Raw genomic sequence first — 24,256 nt, forward strand, 5'->3', positions numbered from 1 at the left:
GGAGGCCGTGACTTTCATTCCTCCCATCTTTCCTGGGCCCATTCATGAATCAGAAGGACAGGGCGTCATTGTCAGTGTCAAAATATTATTCAGCTGCCACTCAACATCTTACTATCAGGAGCTGGAGTCAGGAGCCGGTCAGCAATAAAACACCTGGTGTCAGCGAAGTCAACTCTTCATTCAAAGAAACCAAAAAACCGCAGGCCTAGCAATCACAGCAACTCTTCCCAGGAGGTCTTGCCCCAATAAGGCAGTTGTGAGGACTGAAGGTCTCCGTCTTCCCACTGTTCTCTAAGGCTTACCTTCCGGTTCCTTCCCCAGCAACCTGAGGCTCCTTTGCCTTGTCTCTCTTTGCTCTGCCCTCTTCATTCCTCCTGGTGTTTTAGGAGACCAGGGGGGAAGAGAGCTGGTCACAGCAGGAGTGGGAGACTCCCTGTCTTCTTCAGCAGCCTGCCTCCACTCTGCCTCTTGACCCCTCTTCCTCTCCAGCTTGCACTTCGGCCTCTGATTCCGCACTGCTCTCTGCCACAGCTTCCTTTTGCTCCCTAAAACCTGTTGCCTCTTCAGCTTCTGACACCTCCCCCCCCCCCGTCTGCTCCCTCTTCTCTCTCTGACGACTTGAGATCATCCCACCAACAATCCCTGGGCTTTGAGTCATCTTCCCCTGGGTGCCTCCGACCACTTCTCAGCATCCAGCCAGTCCATGACACTTACATGAATTGGGTGAAAGAGTTCTGTCCTTCACCTCGAGCAACGCAATGTCTTGGGACGGTCATACTGCAGAACAGCAGCAAGAGATGGCATGAAGGAGCGTTTCCACTCCCATCGTTCTGTTCGGACACTGAGATCCAGCACCGAGGGCCTTCTGGCGGTTCCCTCATTGCGAGAAGTGAGGTTACAGGGAACCAGACAGAGGGCCATCTCGGTAGTGGCGCCTGCCCTGTGGAATGCCCTCCCTTCAGATGTGAAGGAAATAAGCAGCTATCTTCTCTTTAAAAGACATCTGAAGGCAGCCCTGTTTAGGGACATTTTTAATATTTAATGCTGTATTTTTTTTAACACTTGATTGGAAGCCGCCCAGAGTGGCTGGGGAAACTCAGCCAGATGGGCGGGGTATAAATAATAAATTATTATTATTATTATTATTATTATTATTATTATTATTATTACCCTCTTGTCCTGCTTGTGGGTTTCCTTTAGCCATCTGGTTGGCCACTGCAAGAAACAGGATGCAGGGTCAGATGGGTATGTGGTCTGATCCTCTTCCCACATTTTTATGACCGAACCTGGTTCTTATGACCAAACTTGGTCTACATGCAAAGCTGGCATTCCACCATTGAGCTGTGACCCTCACCCATTGCCAAGAGCATGTTGGGAGAGGGAGAAGAATCGGGGTGGATAACTTTTCAAACGGCAATTGCCTCTTCGAAGGATGCAAAGACTTTCACTTGCTCATGAACCCCAGGAAAGGCTTCTGAAATGAGGGGCCTCTCACTGACAAACTTTGTGAAACGAGGAACCCTCCATCGCAGTACTGCTAGACTAGAAGCTGCCTAGCTACTCCAACTTCGCCTGCTTCAAGGTTTAAAAAGTTAATAGATTCATACTTCTTTTCAAAATGCATTAGGCATATAAAAGGATGGATTCAGTCCTTATTAGGAGCACTCTGTTCTGAAACTTTACCTTCCAAACATATTGAGGTAGCGATTGCTGTATTCCATTGTTGCTGTTCTTTAATACTTGAATGTGAAGCATCATCGAGAAGTTGAGTAAGCACCATTATCTACACTTCCATGCCAATTTCAGTCAAGGCTACAAATTGGTGAAAACCTTCTATTTTGCATACAGTAGCCTAGGGACCTGACTTATACTGGGACAGAGCATCAGTCCACCAATCTCAGAGTCTACACCGATTGGCAGTGGTTGTCCAGGAATTCTGGTTTCAATCCCTGGTATCTTCAGATACCAGGGATTAAAACCAGAACTTTCTGTATGCAAAGCAGATATTTTACTATTGAACTACAACCCTTCCCCAATGGTGCCTTCTCAATGGTGGTTCCGTCCACATGAAATTCTCTCACCTGCAAGGCACATCAAGTATTGCATACTATGACATGTCAGTTCTGCAGCCAAATAATTTGCACCCAAAAAATGCACATGCTCTGGTAATGTGTTCATATAAATGCATCTGTTTTTGGAAAAGAACATACAGAAATGCACTATATCGGTGGAAATTGCTTCACATTTATGTGCATATTAGGCTCAATGTGTATAGTAAGTGAAATTCACACAAAAATCCTGACAAATTGTCACAACATTGAAAAAAACAAAAAGCCAACAGATATAGAAATGTAGAAAACTGAAGACTGGAGAAATGAGAAACTGAGAGAAACCAAAATGGACCCTACTCCTCAGACAAATGCAGTACAATATACACAGGCCTGCCTTTGTTCGCAAACTTCGGTTTGTTTAAAGCACAGGTGGAAGATCTTTGATCCCGAGTTTAAACATCTTCACCTTAAAGCTCTGCTTAAGGTCTGGGGTTCCAAAGAATGCTTGCTTTCACACACCTCTGTCTGTGCACTGATATCGTCACAAAAGGTGCTCTTCCGAGGGGCCCTGCTATGAGAAGTGATTTGGGTACAGGTCCTTTTCTATGGTGGCCACCTACTCCTGGAATTCTCTCACCTGTGAGGCTCATCTACTTTTCATTTATATGCTAGGCAAATGCCTTTATTATTTTCTCAGTTTTTAAATTGTTTTTGGAGCTTGCTATTGCTCCTAGTTTTATTAACAATGTTATATATAGGTGGTACCCAACTTAGTCATACTTAGTCATATTTCTTCTTCTTTGAATAAACCAATTTGATAAAATTGTTCTCTGCAAATATTGACATGGAGTCTTTGACAACAATTTGCAGCATTTGACATTGCAGTACTGTATGTGAGACAACTTCCAGTGTTCAACCTATGACATTTGGCATGCAATATTTGTTAAATGACAGCGTTTTATGTTTTGTCAGTCAACAGCATTTGACATGTGACTTCTAATATTTTATTGGTTAAATAATAGTCCAGTGCTTCTCCAGATTCATCCACTCTTACACACAGAGAGGTGTGTATACAATGGAGCTGCCATACTACCATTCTCATGCTTGACCAGCATCCACCGTCCTACTTGCAATACCTTAGAGGTTCTTCACATAAAATTCACCACAAAGAAAAAGTCAGTATGTTGGTGTTTGTTGGAGCTCCTCTCTCAGACTGCTTCTGGCTCTGCCCCCCTCCAATATGAGCATCCAATTAAGGTGAATGTTGGAAGAGTCAGACAGACAAAAGAAAGTGCTTCAGACTTAGTTAAACTACAGCATTTGCTCCCACAATATGAAGCACTGGCCACCAACTGGGATGGCTTTTGAAAGCAGATTAGACAAGTTCATGGAAGGAAAAGGCCATCAGTGGCTACTAGTTATGACAGTTATATTAAACCTCCGGGGATAGAGGGATTACATCTCTGAATGCCATTTTCTAGCGGTCATGAGTGATGACAGTGTTGCTGCACTCAGGTCCTCAGGCTTCCCATAAGCAGCTGGGTGGTCAGTGTGCGTATATTTGGCTTCATTTTGTATATTGGTTATATACATTGGGTATATTTGGCTTCATTTTGTATATTGGTTATATACATTGGGTATATTTGGCTTCATTTTGTTCACAGTGGCCTGCTTCAAGCTTTATGTTGGCTGGATGAAATAGTTGGTTTGATTTAATCAATTTGTCCTTATTATTATTGTACAGCAAATTATTGTAACATTGTATATGCTTTCAATTGATTTGTCAGATTTTGTACTTAGGGATGAGAAAGCAGTTTGATGCAGCTTGCAATTAAAGGTGAACCTACCTAATTAATACACATGTTCCAAAACGATATGTGAACCTGACTGACTCCAGCTACAAAAGCTGAGGCTGCATGACAGACTTTTGGGCTGGGGTTTTGTTTAGGGTGTTTTGTTGCTCTTATTGATATCAATATTTTGTATCTTTATTTTTATATATTATGATTTGTGTGAAAGCGCTTCAATTTTCTTTTGTACTTTTTGATGTCTTTTATTTATTGTTTATGAGAACTTTTGTTAAGTTTGTAATTATGCAAATCTTTTCATGCTGTAAGCCGCCTCGAATTATGGAAGCTGGCAGACAAATAAAATGACGATGAAGAAAATAGCACAAAGATGCATTATATTTAGAGAAATTGCTTTGCAAAATGTGTATATTAGCAAAATTGCATAGTAAATTTGTGCATATTAGAAGAAATCTGTGCTAAAATGCTGGTGATTTTTTATGTGGACTTCCAAAAAAAAAAAAAAAAAGGAAACTGATGTGGATATATGGAGAACTGGACTTAAGACAGGAAAAATGCGAAAGTGAAAGATTTGCCCATCCCTGATTTGACATCCCAGTGAGCAAGGTGGAAATGAAACATAATACAAAGCATAAAGGCACTGATAACATGATCCTAAGCATGCTCACTCCTAAGTAAGTCCTGTTTAGTTCAATGAGACATCTCTCCCCCCCCCCAGTAAATATGCTTAAGATTGCAACCTAACTAAACAAATCAATAGTTGTTTTGCAATGCAAGCCGTCAGCACGTTAGTGTACCAGGTGGCTTGAAGTGACCGATAATCATTGTCTTTTCTCGTAGCATCTGGCTCCGTCTCCCAGGTTGACACATTCTTTCAGCAGCAAATCAAGCATAATAATAATAAAAAAATGAATAAAATCCCCAAGGGTGAAAATGCTTCAAAAATCTTGAAAATCATACCTACTTTTGTTTGTAATGTGTGAAATTATTACAAGTATGTTCACCAGGAAGACTATTGATGGATGACTCACAATTTAGCTAAATTCAATAAGCTACACACTGTGCGTAACCCAGTGGGCGAGCCATACATTTTATATTTCAAGTATCGAGTGTTTGCCAAAAACAGTATTTTTAAAAAGTGGGAAAGGAGCTCATGAATAGGATAAGACTACCTACAGGCAGCTCCTACTTCTCCTCTGGCCACTTACATGGGATTTCGTGGTACTGCTGGAGCATTTGAGGAGAAAAGAGTGCTTACCACAGCAACCCTGCTACACCAGTGCTTTCCCAGAGGCTTTGTGCTGCCTTTAAGTATACACGCCCAGTACTTAATGGAAACCTTTAAAAGACTTGTGCTTCAAGGCCAAAATGCACAACAAACATTTCCTCCCAACGGGGTCACTCTTTAACTGTTCTTAAAGGTAGTCTCCATGCCATCGCCATGCATTAACAGCACTTTTCTCAAGCAAAATGTTAATGATGTGAAAGGGCCACAAAACTACAGTAGGAGAGTGAAAGAGGCGGAAGATCATCCTCTAGGATGTGGGCTCTTTTGAGAGAGGTGTGACAAAAGAGGCGGCTGAATGAAAAGCAGCCCCAATATTAGAAAGTACCTTCATAACACAATTCAAAATTCTCTCCTGACCGTAGAAAGTTCCTTTGGAGGGTATAATTGAAGGAGGGGAAAGTGCCCAGCATTGACGCCATCATCTTGAGAACATGCCCCACTCTTTAAGTTGCGATGGCAGCATAAAAATGATACAGAGAACCAGGAGTGAGGAGTATGGAATAGCATAGCCACGGGGCACATAGCCACAGCAGAAACCAGTTATTTCAAATAAATTCTTAGCCATCTTGGAGTAGAAAATTAATAATAATGATGATGATGATGATGATGATGATGATGATGATGATGATGATGTATACCTCTCCCATCTGGCTGGGTTTCGCCAGCCACTCTGGGCGGCTCCCAACAGAATATTAAAAACACGATAAAACGTCAAACATTAAAAATTCCCTAAACAGGGCTGCCTTCAGATGTCTTCTAAAAGTCAGATAGTTGTTTATTTCCTTGACATCGGATGGGAGTACACAATAGATAAAGCTGAATAAATAAAACAGGTAATGGTCACAGCATCAAAGCCCAATTCTGTTTTTCAGATGTATGTGGGACCGTGTTCCTCATTTCTTATCCCTCCAGATATTGTGATCCAGTTTCTAGAGCTAAGCTTGCCTAAGGAGTGGCACTGTTGCTGCTTCTGACACTGCTGTAGCAATGCTTGTTCCCTTTTCATCTCTGGGAAGGACAGTTGGGCTATATATGAGCATTCGTAGTTTTGAAGGGTGCAGCCTAGTCATAGCATTGAACAAGCCTTTGGGCTTCCCAGGAGCTCTGGCCAACATGTGCCACTCAAATGAACCACTTGATCCTACGTCTTTGTTTCTTTGTTTTTGCAGGAATATAATCCAGTTTTAAGCATACACGTCAGTATCTGGTACTACTAAAACTAAAGCCAACCTATATCTACACATTGGCCAATTAGTCTTCTGTAGTGATGGGGAGGAATTTGATTCAGTTTGCATTTAAAGGTGAATCGATCAATTCACAGTTTGTGAAACACAGCCATCTTTCAAAAATCTGCACTTATCTGAATTTTGCAATACAGTCCCCCAACCAACCAATGTTTCCCAAAAAGTCATATATTAGGGGGACGTGTGCATAAAAGTGAAGAAATTGGTGAAAATAACACTTAAAACATACATAAATTATATAAGGGAAAATTGCTTGCAAAAAAAACTGCATTTAAAAAAACCCGATTGTTAGGAGCCATTCACACCAAAATTGACAGATGCTCCCATCCCTAATTTTGTTCGTCTGAATTTGTCAGCCTTTAAGGTGCCACAGGACTCTTAGGTTTGTTTGTTTTTGCTCCATTGCTTACAAGCAAAAATTATAGCTGCGGATAAAAACAGCAGCCATTCTCCCTTAATTTAAGCATGTTCCCTAGCAGCCAATTTGAGTGAAACAGCACCAATTCGAGTCAAGTAGTTAGACTTGCACATCACTATTTTAATATGCAGCCAACACAGTTGGGAAAAGCAGTCGATGTGTTTGTGCAATAATCTTCTGAAGATTAAGGAATAGGAAGACTTATTTGGCCATTCACCTTAATCATACAACGTCTTGTCCTAATGTTAATGTTATTTCCAAAGAACTGCACTGCCTTGTTACCTGGGCATCATGTTAGAAATAGTGTTTATCATCACAGCTCAATATTTGTCAAGGGGGTGGTTGATTTAATAATATCCAGCACAAGAGTACTCCAAGGTACCCATTAGTTTGATTGAATGCTGTATTTGTGTAAGCAAGCCAAGCATTCAGCACTTTGGCAAAAGTCACTTGGAAAGGGAGAGATTCAATGCATGAATGTTTCACTAGTTAGTGAATTTCCATTGAAACTTTAATGGAAATGCTTGTAAATATACTCCCCCAAACCCACATTGTGTGCCATTTCCCAAAACAGGGATGGGTGTAAAGCTGCTGTTTAACCAGGAAAGGCGGGGGGGGGGGATCGATTAGCCAGATCATTTAACATACTAAAACAATTATGGCATAATTATAAGGAACATAATTATATACTCTTGATGCCTTTAATTGTGTCATCCTCACTAACTAACATTAAAAACTCAATCAAAACAAATTAAGCATTAAAATTTAAATCAGAAGTTAATGGAAAAAACGGTTTTTCAAAATGAAATAATTATAACTCTGAATTCCACCTGTTAACAGGAAACCTACTTAACTTGGTTTCTTTTTCCTTTGTTTTTCTGCAGTCTCATACAGGTGAACGATCTCCCAGTGAGAATGTTAAGCAAGTTAAATAAATAAAAAATCAAAGTCACACACTCTTTCCTGTCCCATGCACTTTTTATACTTCTATGAACTTGTGGAGACATTTCTTTCAATCTCCTTTTCTAATCCAATAGATATGGCAAGGAGGCCCCTCCTATGTCTGATCAGAAAAACCATGTGAAATTTGAGCATTAGCACTGCTAGCTTTTCAGAAGAAGAAGAGTTTGGATTTGATATCCCGTCTTTCACTCCCTTTAAGGAGTCTCAAAGTGGCTAACATTCTCCTTTCCCTTCCTCCCCCACAACAAACACTCTGTGAGGTGAGTGGGGCTGAGAGACTTCAGAGAAGTGTGACTAGCCCAAGGTCACCCAGCAGCTGCATGTGGAGGAGTGGAGACGCGAACCCGGTTCCCCAGATTACGAGACTACCGCTCTTAACCACTACACCACACTAGCTCTCAGCCCCAACTATGAAGGTTCTCATCCTCTCCTATTGTTATCAAGAGCAGTTCCAGCCTCTGCACAAAGCTGTGGTCACGGGGCCCTGCCAGAGCCCTTCTGCCTCTGCGGGAGGGGGGCAGTTCCAGGCAGGCAAGCCAACTCTAGCGGCTGATGTGTCTTTGGTCCCCTGAATATTTGTTGGAAGGGGACTGGGCTCCCTCACAGTTGAGGGGGCCTGGCTCCCATCACGTGTGTGGAATATTTCACGAGTAGCAGTTTCAGTGGGTGGCTCCTCCAGAGCCCGCAGCCCCCTTTAGATGATGCAATGGTGTGCGTCCATGACACGCGTGGCACCAGGAGCGTAGCTAGCTGCTCCAGCACCTGGAGTGGCGGGGGCGGGGTGAGTTGCCCACAGGGGCAGGGGGGTGAGCCACACATGGGGAGTGGCACAGAGATCTGCCCACGGAGTCCGCCTGGCGGGCACAAGCCCCACGCTGCCGTTTCGGGCAGCACAGGGCCTCGAGACACGTGGCTCAGGCATACTGCAGGCCAGGCCCCACAGTAATGCCGCCATTTTGTCACCCCCTCAGGGATGACACCCGGGGCAGACCGCACACCCCGCACACCTCCCTCCCTACGCCCCCGCGTGACATGCAGCACACACGACATCACACGCCACGCATGCGTGACACACGCTGAAACCTTTCAATCTTAGGGGCAACCTCACACCTCTGGTTCCAGAGGTTCCTGGCTTTATGTGATTTTGCCTATATGCATGATGGCCAGGAACCTAACCCCCATAAACATGCACGTTACCTGTACTGTAAAGTTTGCAACCTCCAATGATTTCTGCCCCCCAACCCATGTTTCATTTGGTGTGTTATGTAGCTTTGGTTTTCATTTTGCCTACTCTCCAGTTCTTGAAAGGAAATGGGCTGGGCAGCGATGCAAATGAAGAAACTACGATAATTATTTGGGCCAGATTCTCTGCAGCCGTGCCCATGCCTTACTCACTTTCAGTGAATAAGCTGGAGATAGCTTTGTTTCCTTGAAATTGTTGTTGCTGTTGCTGCTGCTGTCGTTTTGAGCCAGGCTAAAACAGCATTGTCCTTGGAAGTATCCAAATGCCTGGATGTGAAATAAATGCATACCATTATACTTCTCTTTTTACCTCACGCTCATGGATGGAAGCGACCTGTCGCCGGTTGTGGAGGCAGGAATCTTGCCTGGCTGCTGAAGGTCAAAATTAAGTCAAAACGGGAGGAGGGGGGAGAAAGGGGGAGGGCAAGTATAAATAAATAAATAAACAAACCCATTTCACTGTGAAAGGAGTGATTACCAGGCTGCTGATTACGAGTGGGCAAATGACGCGTAGAGTCACAAAGGTACAGTAGCTGTGGCAATTGTGGGGAATTAACTGGGGTGCTTTGGTGCACTCCTTGGAACAGGAATGACTCGCAGAATGGCTTGCAGCGATGTGAAAATTATTGCCATCCTTTTCGCAGGAGCACTTTACTTGATTTCCTTCCCTTTCCCCTCCCCACCAAAGGAAGCTGCCGAGCCATCAGGTGAATTCACCATTTATTACCTACCTGCCAAACAGATGTGGCAAGTAGGCAGGCTGTGAAGAAACGGTCAAAAGGACAAAACTGCTCTTTTTGATGATGTGAGGAATACGCTTTTCCCTCCTGGCGTTTTGATGTTAAAAATTGTGTTTCTATTGCCAGCCCTCTTTTACAGAAACATTTTTTAAAAAATATATATATAAAATGGAGTGGATTTGGAAGGAATACCGCAATATGTACTTACTGTATGCTTTTGGAAGAAAATATTTTGACCAAAGAAACATTCCACATTTCCCTTAGAAAAATAAAAGCTTTTAAAGGCCATTTGGAAGCCTACAAATAACTTATGCAACTCCTTGTAAAAAGCTTTTAGAATTGTTAAAGCTCGAACCCCAGTCACTCCTTCCAACTCGGGTATTCAAGAAGAAATTCAGTCAGCTGTGGTCTCCAGAAAATAACTTCTTACATAAATTTATTCCCAGTAGATTGACATCTTCAGCAGCTTTACAGCCAATTGTTAGATTAAATGGCAAGAAAAACAAATCTGGCAAAGTGGGCTGCAGCAAACAAACTCGTGGCAAAAAATATTAGCCTTTCAGAGGCCGGAGAGCTCTCCAATGTTTTTCATACAATGGACTAACACAGCTACCCTTTGCGATGCAAACTAGGAACATATGAGTCCTGCAGAATCATACCACGCACCTCCCTAGCTCAGTGACCTATTTCAGACTGGACAAAATAAAATATTTCTTCCCACAGCACATAGTTAAACTATGAAATTTGCTCCCACAAGAGGCACTTATTGCCACCAACATAGATGGCTTTAAAATAAGGTAAAGGTAAAGGGACCCCTGACCATTAGGTCCAGTCGTGGCCAACTCTGGGGTTGCGGTGCTCATCTCGCTTTACTGGCCGAGGGAACCGGCGTACAACTTCCGGGTCATGTGGCCAGCATGACTAAGCCGCTTCTGGCGAACCAGAGCAGGGCACGGAAACGCCGTTGACCTTCCCGCCAGAGCGGTACCTATTTATCTACTTGCATTTTGACGTGCTTTCGAACTGCTAGGTTGGAAGGAGCAGGGACCGAGCAACGGGAGCTCACCCCATTGCGGGGATTCGAACCGCCAACCTTCTGATTGGCAAGTCCTAGGCTCTGTGGTTTAACCCACAGCACCACCCCCGTCCCAGCTTTAAAATAAGATTAGACATATTCATGCCCTCCTAGCGATGCAGCAATAAAACTGCTAGCATATTTGCAAAGACAAACAGGGTCTGGTATGATTCAAATTGGACGGAGGACCATATGTTGGGATTCCTGCAATACATGGGATTGTAAGATTATTTTAAAAAATTGGGAAACGATATACAATAAACTAAAAAAATGTTTAAAATAACATTTGTTTAAAAACTAGAAGTTTTTTTGTTAGGTATTTTAGGACAAGAGCTGCCGAAAGAAAAACGAACATTATTTATGTATGCTACAACAGCAGCAAGAATTCTAACAGCACAAAATTGGAAGACTAGAGAAGTACCATCTAAAGAACAATGGCAAGAAAAACTGATGAACTACGCAGAGTTAGCAAAGTTAATGGGCAAACTGTGAGAAAAGGACAATGGGACTTTGAAAAAGAATGGGAACCTTTTACAATAACAATGTGATAACATAGTATTATATACAAACAGCAGAATGTATCATTTGATGTAACAAACCAGAAATGGAAGCTGAGGGAAGTCAACGGGGAGGGGGTGAATTGAAAAACGAATGTTTAGTAGTGATATTGGAAATTTGTTTTGAAAATGTAAAATCAATTAAAAAAATTCACAACAACAAAAAGGAGATTCCTGCATTACAGGAAGTTAGACTAGCTGACCCTTGTGGTCCCTTCCAACTTTTCCGATTCTATGGAGGATAAGGCTATCGATGACTATGAGCAGTAACGGCTAGATTCGACTTCCACAGTCGGGGCAATATGCTTCTCAATACCACTGGAAATCGCAGGAGAGGGAACTGCTGTTGTGTGCATGTCCTGCTTACCGGACTCCCAGCGGCATCTGGTTGGCCAGCATAAGAATAGGGAAATGGACTAGTGTACCTCCCAAGTGCCCTGGGAAAAGGGGAAATCCCATTTTTTCACGTGAGATCTTGGTAGCCATTTTGGGTGCCGTGATCTCTCATGCTCTCACGCTGAACCCCAAAAAGCGTTTTTTCAGGGCGAGAGCAAGGTGTACATCATGTGACTCACCCAGGAGCATTTCCTGGAAGATGTGCGTCCCAGTTTGGGACTTGAAAATGTTGGATGTTCTGGAATAGATGGGCCACTGGCTTGATCTAGCAGAGCTTTTCTTATGGCCTTCATACAAAAACATGAAGTTAATACAGTGGTGCCTCGCAAGACGAAATTAATTCGTTCCGCAAGTCTCTTCGTCTTGCGGTTTTTTCGTCTTGCGATGCACGGTTTCCCATAGGAATGCATTGAAAATCAATTAATGCGTTCCTTTTTTTTTTTTTTTGCAAGTAAATTTTTATTCAGAATTTGTAAAAGAAAAAAGAAAAAAGGACAAACAAATGCAAAAATAAACATTTTAACATAAATTATTCATCCTAATTTCATGCTATACAAAAAGTAAGTGTACAATCATACAATCCCCGGGACAGGGGGAGATTTTAAAATGCTGGGGGTTGGCAGCTAACGCTTCGCTCCCGACCCCCAGCATTTTAAAATCTCCCCAGGACAGAGACTTCTCTGCTGTCCCTTGGAGATTTTAAAATGCTGGGGGTCGGCAGCGAACGCTTCGCTCCCGCCCGCCAGCATTTTAAGATCGCCCGGGGCAGGCGGGGGGGGAGGCAGGCGGGGCGGAGCAAAGACTTTTGCCCCCCGCCGGCCTTCAGAAGAGGTCCTCTTCTGAAGGCCGGCTGTGGGCGAAAGTCTTTGCTCCCGACCGCCAGCATTTCCCTATGGGCTTTCGTCTTGCGATGCAAGCCCATAGGGAAATTTGTCTTGCGAAGCGCCTCCCAAACAGAAAACCCTTTCGTCTTGCGGGTTTTCCGTCTTGCAAGGCATTCGTCTTGCGGGGTACCACTGTACAGTGGTACCTCTGGTTAAGTACTTAATTCGTTCTGGAGGTCCGTTCTTGATCTGAAACTGTTCTTAACCTGAAGCACCACTTTAGCTGATGGGGCCTCCTGCTGCCACCGCGCCGCCAGAGCCCGATTTCTGTTCTTATCCTGAAGCAAAGTTCTTAACCTGAAGCACTATTTCTGGGTTAGCGGAGTGTGTAACCTGAAGCGTATGTAACCCGAGGTACCCCTGTAAATCTTGCATTCCTTGTCCAAATGAAGTGGAAAGTCTGCAATATGGAGGCACTGCTAGCAGGCTAAGAGTGGGGAGTCCTGCTTGCGCATTTCCCACTTGCATATGGTCGGCCACTGTGAGAACAGGACTAGATGGGTCACTGGCCTCATCCGGCAGCTCTTTTTTTCATATTAAATTTTCAATAATTTAACATCCAAATTAATTACTTATTCATCCCTCCTAGACTTCCCTCCACCCCCTGGTTTCCAATTTCTCCCCTTTGTTACCATACACATCCTTAATTTTTCATTCAGTTACAAGTCCATTGATAACCCTAATTCACAATACTTCATAGATGCTACATCAATCCTGCTCAGGCTTTTACAGCGGACCTTAAAATATTCTATAAATTTAATCCAGTCTTGTATAAACTTTTTTTCATCTTGGTCCCAGATTTTCACAGTCATCTTTGCCATTTCGGCATAGTCTACCATCTTAGTGATCCATTCTTCCTCCGTTGGTACTTTCTCTTCTTTCCATTTCTGGGCAAGTAGCATCCTGGTGGCTGTAGTTGCATACATAAATAGTCTTTTAACATTTCTTGGTATGTTTTCACCTGTCATTCCTAATAAAAAGGCCTCTGGTTTTTTAACAGAAGTTATCTTCAACATTTTCTTCAATTCATTATGAATCATTTCCCAGATCCAGAAGCTCTTATGCAGGTGCACACAAGTCCCCTATTCCATGTAATGGCCCCGTGTGTTGAGTATCTGTGTGTTTGCAGGGGTTGAGGGACAACAGGGCTCTGCTATTTGCAGTGGGGTTCCCTCCACAAATGGCTCTGTGCCCAGCATACTGGAGCCTGCTAGTTGTACAAACATGACTGGCTATTTTTCATGCTAAATGCCAAAAGCTCTAAGGACCGTCTAAACCATGGGTAGGCAAACTAAGACAGTGGATCTGAAAAAAAAACTTGGATGCACTCCTCCATCTCTCTAAATATTTTTGCGCTTGATGTTGCAAAGTAATTTGATTGATGTTATACAAGTCTTGCAAGTCTGTGCTAATACTCAAGCCCAGATATTTTGCTTTAGAGCAGAGTCTTATTTGTTAACCAGTTAGCATCCTGAATTTTATCAAAACCTCAAGATTTAGAGGAAGCACTTCAATTTTGTAACCCCGACTTTGCACCCAGCTACTTTTGCATATTTCTGCAGGAACTTTTCTAATTCCTCCATTCGTCAAAAAAACCTGCCGTATCACCAGCACACATACTTTTAGTTCTGTTTGTCCTATGGGTATATGTGAAATCTTATTCTGCTAGCTGATGCTTTCTGCCAAAAGCTCTAAGGACCGTCTAAACCATGGGTAGGCAAACTAAGACCTGGGGGCTGGATCCGGCCCAATCGCCTTCTAATTCCGGCCCACAGACAGTCCAGGAATCAGCATGTTTTTACATGAGTAGAATGTGCCCTTTTATTTAAAATGCATCTCTGGGTTATTTGTGAGGCATAGGAATCCGTTCACCCCCCCCCCATTATAGTCCGGCCCACCACATGGTCTGAGGGACAGTGGACCAACCCGCTGCTGAAAATGTTTGGTGACCCCTGGTGTAAACAATACTTCTGGCAAGGCCACACTTGTCTTGCACCCCTCAGCAAATGAAAAGCTGGGAAACCTGATGTTTGGCATTTAGGCATGAGACTTGTAAGTAATATTGACCCATTCACAGAAGTTGGTCCCAAAACAATGACATGGCATACAGTCCTTTAAGAAGGGCCATTTTAACCTGTCAGACACCTTCTCAGTGTCCAAAAACACACACAGCTTACAGTTATTTTTTCTGTTGTAATCTGCTATGTCCATCAGTGTTCCTAGATTTACCTTTAAAAAAACTGGCTTGAACTTTGTGGATATTATTTAATGCACATTGAATCCATATTAATAGGAATTATTTTATTTACTCTGTTCATTAGAACTGCCATAAAGATTTTATAGTCAAAATTCAATAAGTGTCTGTATGGTGCTACATCTCCTTGGTCTTTTCCTTTAGTATATATATTTATATTATAATTATATATCAAATTATTTCCCCAATTCTTGAGGTATATGGTTTAGAGTATATATTTCATTTAGAGCTGCTGTTATTGTGTCTTGGATAATATTTATAAATTACTTATTGTACTCTGGGATAAAACCATCTGATCCAGGTGGTTCTCCTATCTTTACTTATTTGATGGTCTGCTGCATTTTAGTACAACTTGCACTTTGGTCCAGCCATAACTTATCTATTTCATTTAAGGTTTGAAATTCAGCTTATGCTACATATTCTTTAATGTCCTTCCCCTCTGGCTTTTGTGTTTTATAGGGGTTTTTCTTTTAGTACTCTAAGAATTAAATTTACTATTTCCTTACTATCAGCTATTCTCGATCTATCTAGCCAAAGTGGATGGAATAATGTATGTAAATTTTACCTTTGTACAGTATGCTAATTTCTACATCTACTCATGCATCCTTCTCTATTCTCAACCTGGGCAAGCAAGAGGCATTATCAGAATTCAAGGACACATTCCAGCTGGGCAAAAACACTCCAGGAAAATGAGAAGCAGAGCTAGCGAGGAGTGTGACAGGGAGAGAGGCGGTGTGCTGAGGGATGAGATGTGGCCTGACCAGTCACCAGGACCAGAGAGAAAGTTCTGGAGGGACACCTTTCCCCCCTGGGAAAATGCACTTTGGCCCTGGACCTGAGGTTCTCCACCACTGAGCTACCAAAGGATAAGCCATGAGTGGAGAGGAGTTGTTGGCGCTGTTCTCCTCCCCAGACACACAAAACCTGCCCATCCCATTTGCTTTAAGCGTTGGGATGGGCACTCCTTGCAGCAGAAGCATTTGAGCTGGAGCTGAACCCCTATTATTATTATTATTATTATTATTATTATTATTATTATTATTATTTTACCCTGCCCTTCCCCAGCCACTATGGGTGGCTTCCAGCAAAATATAAAAAAAGATAAAATGTCAAACATTTAAAACTTCCTGATCACCAAATGTTGATGAAGTTCTTCTATCACAAATATAAGCAATAAAGCAGAAAGCAAATAGCAGAAAATAATGAGAGGGTCATCTTATACAGTTGCAGAAGATACAGAAGGTCAAAGGATGTTTCTTAAGTGCAACAGAGGCCACAAACAGGATACAACTCCAAGCTGATCAGTCCAAGGTAACATCCGTGTTCAGTAAGCTTGTAACTTGTGCACATTCAACTTTACACACTTGGCAAAATATAAAAAAATAAAAGGGGAGCGGATGTCCTGGGGGGGAAAGACCGGCAATCCCACCTGCCATTGCGCCAAATATGTTTTCACTATGTGATTTTGGCGGGATCCCTGGAATATAACCCCCGCATAAGCTGAGAGATACCTACATTGACATCACAACCAAACAGGTCTTCTTTATAGAGAAGAATAGAATATTATGCTGCATTTATAATACAGCTGCTGGCTGATCATTCGTTTGTTAATGGTTAGCAGACAGTGTCTGGATAGCTGGAGAGATTCTCTCTGTGTTTTTTGAATGAGATACCCAACAAAGGAAAGTGAGAGCGAGAGAGCCCACACAGAAACAGCAGCCTGGAAGTTGGAATGGGCAGAGAAAGAGAGCTGGCAATTCTGACTAGAGTTAGCTGAAAGCGGGAGTGCCCACACAGACCCTCACACAGTCCCAGACAGCAGGCCATTTTCTTCCACCTGTAGTCAGACTGTTACTATTTTTCAGGAGGCATTCAACTGCATACCAGCAAATTTAGGTATGTACAACATTTATCCGATGCTGTACACAACTTCCATGCAAAGAAACGAATGTGCAATAAAGAGTGGACATCGCATAACTTCTGCACAGGCTTTGTACAATCAAATCAGGACGAATGCTCAACATACAGAAAGCGATTAAGGGTTTGGTAAGTAGCATGACAAATATCAGGGGGTCGTGTCAAGATGGCAGTAAATACAATTGTACTATGCCCTTTTTGGCACAGAAAATTATGTAGCCTATTTAGCTCTGGTGTGTTCTTAGAAACCTGCAGAAGCCAAGGCCAGGAGAGCTGAGCTTTTTCCTAAATATGCAATTTGGTACTTTGAATCAGTTTTTCATTTGATGCTGGGCTAATGAACCCATAACGCTTTAATCTCTACTACTCTGTCCATTTCCGAACATGTGCCATAAGTTATGTATTTTTGTCTTCTATGTTGTTAACTACTGTTACAAAAATATTGTCAGGCAATCCTTTATTCTTTGCATTAATCCCACCCCCTGTAATATCAAGCAGTGTATTGTCTGCAGAGCAATCATAAATCAGTGGTGCCATAAACTTTTTTATTGCATTTTAACCTCTTTGAGCTTTTTTAAGTTTAAGATGGTGGGAGTTTTTCATCCTCATCTCTTTCTAGTTCTTTCCAAGCAAGCGAGAATAAGGAATCACTCAGATTTGCTATCACTGAACTGTAGCATCGCAGAACTTTAAAAACATTAAACATGATAATTTAATTAAAACAAAATTGTTTGCATTAGTCAGTGTTAGCTTTCTTAAACCTCTCTCTGTTGGCAACACCCAGACAGGATAATTGGCTACCCCATACATGCACAGCCATAGGGAAGCATAATTTAGTGGGAGGGAACATCCTAGACAAATGTCTACTCCGTGGTTTATGAGGGCATGCAATGCTATCCACACTTTTCACAGCTAAACCCCTGAAAACGGGGAGATTGACAAAGGGGCCCAAACGTGAGGAGTAGTCATTAAAAGATGCAAATAGCCAGAATCTGTGCTGTTTTGTTTCAGTCTCCTTTATCCCGTTGAAAACAGGAAAGCCTTCTGTCATACAGACTCAGAGATTCTCGGGGCCCAATAAAGGTTGGTGGCATTTCAATCTATGTTTGTTTTCCTTCTTCTAATCACACATCCCAAATCTGCCACAAAACTCAGCTGGACTTAATCCATAACCTTTTACAAGTGTAATAACTAACTTGTATCATCCCATGACTTTTTTCAACCAATTTTTTGTAAAAGCTTAGAAAACAGTGTGCATAACAACACAGATGGCTTACAAATATATCCCATATATTGTAGAGATGATTTTCTATGTGACAGTAATCTTAAAAACTAAAAAAATATCCCATACATATCTGCAGATTGTATCTACCGACCTAACAATATCTGCTGATTTAGTAAAACACACCTCTGCGTCATGTATCACAGTGAGCAAAACCAAAACTGCGGTGAGAATATGTGGGGTTTGAAGGAGGAGTGGCTAGCTTTACCTTCCCCGTGTGAGGGATGGAAAAGTAACTGACAGAGGAAACTCGGTAAGAGCTGAGAAGGAAGGCTACCACAAGTGGGAGCTGTAGCTACCATCTAATGCTGGTAAGTCAACTGTGGTGAGCTTCTATGGAATGTCATTTTGGAATAATGATCCCACCCCCGCCCAACTTGTATACTATCATTTTATTTCTGTGTTAGTAGTGTCTCCTACTTCATTTTAAGCTGTTCGGTTAGGTTAGCTTATTTGTGTATTGCTTTATATAATGCTTTATATAATGTTGTGTGGATTTATTTTCTTTATTTATGGACATTAGGGTTATTCTTAAAAAAAAAATGTTATACAGTATTTACTGTTCATTTTATATGTTGTGAGAAAATTGGGCACAATTTTCTAGGAAAAGTGGCATGCAAATAAAGAGATGAAGAAAAGGAATGGGACCTTAAACCAAATAGACTATTTCTCTATCTAGACCTATATTGTCCAATTAGCAGTGGTCTTTATCACCTGCTACGTGATACTTTTTGCTTAGCTAGAGATGCCAGGAATTGTACCAGGGACCTTCTGCTTCCAGAACATGTCCTCAACCTTTCCATTGCTCTGTACTCCATATTAGATATGAGTATCTAACTCACAGCATTCCTAGAGCTCAGCCTCCTGTTGTCACCAAAGGTTTGTTACTTGGGGCCCTTCTGAGCCCACTGCTGCACATACGATATTTAGGTGAAACTAAGAACAGCTGTTCATTAGGAAGGTCCAATTTCACAGTAATGTACTTTCAGTCTGTGAATGGCACCCATTTCTTCCCTAATGCCATCAGTCTCTTGCCTAATCATTGTCCTGAAACCTCTTTGCTTTTTCTGTGTCTGTCCACGATTAGAGAGTAGAATCAGGTAAGCCAACTGAGTTGAGACAATATCTTGTTGCTGCCTGTCATTCTGGAATAACATCAAGTATCTATTGTTATCACATGTGGTGACCCTCTTTGAAACTCTGAGGTGCAACTCATGCAAAACCTAGCAAAAGACCTCTAGGGTGGCTGTCACTAGGACCACATTACAGCAGCGCTGTGAGATCCTGCAGCACTGCTCAAGAAGGTCCCCAACCCACCGGAATCTCCCAGCATTTCTTTATTCATGTATAACTTCAAGAAAAGTATTTAAGCCGTAAACAGTAAAAATCAATACATGAAATACAAGTTAAACACAAAATAGCTTAAAATACAGGTCACACATCCTAGTTACAATATATGCAAATGCTCCACATGCCCCATTGTGTTCCATTTAACCTACAGATTGAACTTCATGATATAACGGTATATATCTAGACATTCTCACAGTAGACTCCTGACCTCATACCCATCCTGTGCTGGGATTATTATTTCTAGCTCTCTGTTTTGGGAAAGGCTGTTCTGGAGCTGCGCCACCTCCTCTTTCAGAGCAAGGGGGCACTGTCCTTGGCTGCTGTGGTGAATTCTCCTCTTCCCTCCCACCGTTGGCCCAAGAAGCCACTGAGGCAGCCACACCCATGTTTAGACACTTTATTTTGGTTAAGAAGACGAGGGAAACACACTGAGAAGGTATTGGAATGTTTGAACTCCACCAGGTGACCTGTTTATTCAGTATTCACCCTGATGTCCTTCTGCAAGTGGAAGTTCTTCTGCAGAGTGCTTTTCTTCTAGGAAAAAAGGTGGCAGTACTGCGTACCCTTGAGTGCCCCCAGAAAAAAGCACCCCTTTGAGAGAATGAGACAAAAAAAATATTATTTACTTATTTGTTTCTTTACATATCATATTGAGATGATATATATATATATATTCTTTAAAAACAAAGAAAACACAAAGGGGGGAAACAAGAAAGGAAAAAAGAAAAGAAAAATAACAATAGCAATAACAGTAAGGTGAAATAAGAAAGGAGGATGTCCTGTTCTTAAACAAGGCCCTCCATGCCAGCTGAGACCCAGGACCAATCGGTTGGATGTTAGATGGTCCAAGTTACCCCAAACAAACACCTCTATAACTACATACAGTGGTACCTCTGGTTACAAACTGAATTCCTTCCGGAGGTCCGTTCTTAAGCTCTAATCCTGAGGCATGCTTTTGCTAATGGGCTTCCTGCTGCACGCACGCCTCCAGCACGCAATTCCCGTTCACATCCTGGGGCAAAGTTCACAACCAGGAACAGCTACTTCCAGGTTCATAGCCTGAAGTGTTCATAACCAGAGGTACCACTGTATAGGCTACTTTCTGTAATCTATCCCCCACTCTTTAACCCAAATCTAACTCTAACCCACCTCTTCCCCCACCCACCACACTTTATGTCAATGCAACACAATAGGTTTGATTGACACAGTGAGAGACATAGGACAACCCTGATGGGCTGTCAGGGTATTATCCTATAAAGTAGACAAACAGAATGGCTAGTTTAAAAGCAATTACACTAAACATGAGGGGGTTGTAAAACCGCATCAAATGAAAACGCATCACCTCATATGTAAACACCATGAAATCACACATTGCCTTCCTACAAGAAACACACAATCTACCCAAAGGAATCAAACTCCTGAGCGAACCCCGCTTCAGTCAACAATGGGTTGCACCTGGCTCAGGAAAGACCCACAGAGTAACTATGATATTCAGTAGAGACCTGAATTTCAAAACCACAACAGTGTGAAAAGACAAGAGGCAGATAAAATTTTGCTAAAGGGATGCTAGATGGCAAAACTAAACTGACCATTGGTTCCATATATGCCCCAAACTCAAAACAATTAGAGCTCATCCAGCAAACACTAAATAAATTCCTCTCCTTCTCCAAAGGGGAAGCAATCTTGGGAGGTGATCTCAGCCTAAACATGAGAGGCACCTGAAAGATATCCACCCTACAATCCCATGGGCAACTTTCCTCTGAAGGAAACCCCAAACAATTAGGTACTCTTATCAATCGTTAAAAATGCTTCAAAACACATATGGTGTGAAGAAAACCCAGCAGACACCAGCCACACATTACAATCCAGGCACTACGGCATATTGTCCAGACTTGACAGCATTCTGCTCCCACAAGGCCTGATCCCCCTGGTTGAATCAATGAACATAGGTAACATTAAAATCACAGACCATGCCCCAGTAGAAGCTACTCTTAAAATAGGAGAAGAAACATGAACCACCCCATCATGGTTCTTCAGTCCTATCCTAACCACAAATAAACTAACTAGAGGGAGTCTCACAAAAACTCTCCAAAACTATTCCAAAGAAAATGATGTAGACAATATAACAACCCCCTCCTTTGGGACACCATGAAAGCTGACACTAGGGGAGCTTGCGTAAAAGAGAAAGCACAGCTTAAAAATCAAACCTCCTCAAAAATTAGCAAAATAGGACAAAACATTTTTCAGATATCGTATCGTATCATGGCCCTCTCATCACGCTACAAACAGGAGCCAAAAGACTCCTTAAATTTAGAGAACTAAAAAGGAGGGAACTCAACTCACTTGAAATCAACAAAACAATGATTTTTTTTTTTGCAAGTAAATTTTTATTCAGAATTTGTAAAAGAAAAAAGAAAAAAGGACAAACAAATACAAAAATAAACATTTTAACATAAATTATTCATCCTAATTTCATGCTATACAAAAAGTAAGTGTACAATCATACAAAAAAATAATATAAACATTAGGCTCTACTTAGCCTTTGACTTCCCTTCACCCTTTTGGTAAGTATCAAATAAATCCCGGGTTGCGTAATTAGTTTATTAAAGTTTATAATTATTAGCTGATAAAGTTTTTCTAATACCGCCAGTTCCTCCTATATATCCGTTCCAATATATTTCCAAAATTTACTCCAATTTTTTTGAAATTTCTGGTCGTCTTGGTCTCGTATTCTGCCTGTTAATCTATCTAGCTCGGCATAGTTAATCATTTTGACCTGCCAGTCACTTACGTTAGGTATAGTTTCTGTTTTCCAGTTTTGTGCCAACATAATTCTTGCGGCTGTGGTGGCATAGAGAAATATTTTTTTATCTTCATTTTTTATTTCCTTACCCATAATTCCCAGCAAAAAGGCCTCAGGTCTTTTGGGGAAAGTATATTTAAAAACTTTTTTAAGTTCATTATAAATTGCTTCCCAAAAAACCTTCACCTTGTTGCATTGCCACCACATATGGTAGAGGTCTCCCTCCACTTCACCACATTTCCAGCATGTCTTATTTTCTGATCTATAGATTTTAGCCAATTTTGCCGGCGTAAGATACCATCTATAGAGCATTTTCCAAACATTTTCTCTCAAACTCGTACAGGCCGTAAATTTAATATCTCTATTCCACAATTTCAACCACTTTTCAAATTCGATGTTATAGCCGAAGTCAATTGCCCATTTAATCATTGCCTCTTTGACTTCCTCGTCTTTTGTATGCCATTCCAGTAATATGTCATATAATTTAGACAATGTTTTGTTTTTACCTTCTATTATTTCTATATTGAATTTTGATTTCTTGTCCTCAAAGCCCATTTTTCTTTTATCTTGCTTTAACATATCATTCACCTGATGATATTGTAGCCAACCGGTGAATTGATCCTTTATTTCCTCATACGGTTTAAGTTTAAGCCCTTGTTCTGATTTTCTTACCAAATCTTCGTAAGTGGCTAACTTCCCTTCCATGTTGGTTTTTTTTATTGTTAAGACCTCTACCGGTGAGATCCACCATGGTGTTTTTCTTTCAAGAAGGTTCTTATTTCTTTCCCAGACCTGATATATTGGTCCCCTGAAAATATGATTTAAGAAAGCCCTGTGGACTTTCACCTTCTCATACCAGAGATATGCGTGCCACCCGTACCAATTATTGAAACCTTCTAAATCCAATAGGTCTCTGTTCTCCAGTTTTATCCAATCTTTTAGCCAAAGTAGGCACGCTGCTTCATAATATAGGCTCAAATCTGGGAGAGCAAAACCTCCTCTTTCCTTTTTATCAGTTAATATTTTCATTTTAATCCTTGGTCTTTTCCCCTGCCAGATGAATTTCATCAGGGTTCTCTGCCATTCTTTACATTGTTTTAAACCTTTAATAACTGGAAGAGTTTGAAATAAAAACAACATCCTCGGCAAAACATTCATTTTAACCACTGCTATCCTCCCTAAAAAGGAAAATTTCATCCTCCCCCATATTTCCAGATCTTTCTTTATTTTTTTCCATGTAACTTCATAATTATCTTTATATAGGTTTATGTTTTTTGCCGTGATCCACACTCCCAAATATTTCACTTTTTTCACCACCATGATTTCCACTTTTTGTTCTAGATCTTTCGTTTCTTCCTTAGTTAGATTTTTAACCAGCATTTTAGTTTTATTCTTATTTACCTTAAAACCTGCCACCTCTCCAAATTCCTCAATTTTTTGTAGTGCTTCTTTTACACTATCTTGTGGATCTTCCAAAGTCAGAACAATATCGTCGGCGAAGGCTTTGATTTTGAATTCCTTCTTTCCTACTCTAATTCCTTTCACTTCTGTTGCCTCCCTCAGTCTCTTATTAAGTACTTCCAAAATTATAATAAATAATAAGGGGGACAGGGGGCAACCTTGTCTGGTCCCTTTATAAATGTTAAAATATTCTGTTGTATTATTATTTATCACCAGCTTTGCTTTCTGTTCTTTGTATATTGCTTCTATGCCTCTTCTAAATTTTTCGCCAATTCCCATCCTCTCCAAAACCTTCTTTAGGAAGTTCCAGGAAACATTGTCAAATGCCTTTTCGGCGTCTATGAAAACCAGTGCAGCTTTTCTGTCTATTTTCATGTCCAAGTATTCAATAATGTCAATCAAATTCCTTACATTATCCCGTAATTGTCTCCCTGGGAGAAATCCTGTTTGGTCACCATGAATTTTATTAATCAAGACCTTCTTTAATCTTTCCGCCATTATGTCTGCAAATAGCTTATAATCA

General features: G+C 41.4%; 1 long non-coding RNA gene across 2 annotated transcripts in view; it reads left to right on the plus strand.

Moving 5' to 3' along the window:
- LOC308596232 overlaps positions 1–24,256 on the plus strand; it is a 65,337-nt gene that overhangs the window by 34,706 nt on the left and 6,375 nt on the right. The window contains exons 2-4 of one of the 2 annotated variants that reach the window (XR_014012416.1): positions 16,786–16,966; positions 17,849–17,920; positions 18,266–18,430. This is a non-coding gene — a long non-coding RNA (uncharacterized lncRNA). Of the gene's footprint in view, positions 1–16,785; positions 16,967–17,848; positions 17,921–18,265; positions 18,521–24,256 lie in introns of those variants that run through there. The other variant, XR_014012417.1, reaches the window with a different exon arrangement.

The sequence above is a fragment of the Podarcis bocagei genome, assembly GCF_964188305.1.
Source record: "Podarcis bocagei genome assembly, chromosome: 1".
NCBI lineage: Eukaryota > Metazoa > Chordata > Lepidosauria > Squamata > Lacertidae > Podarcis > Podarcis bocagei.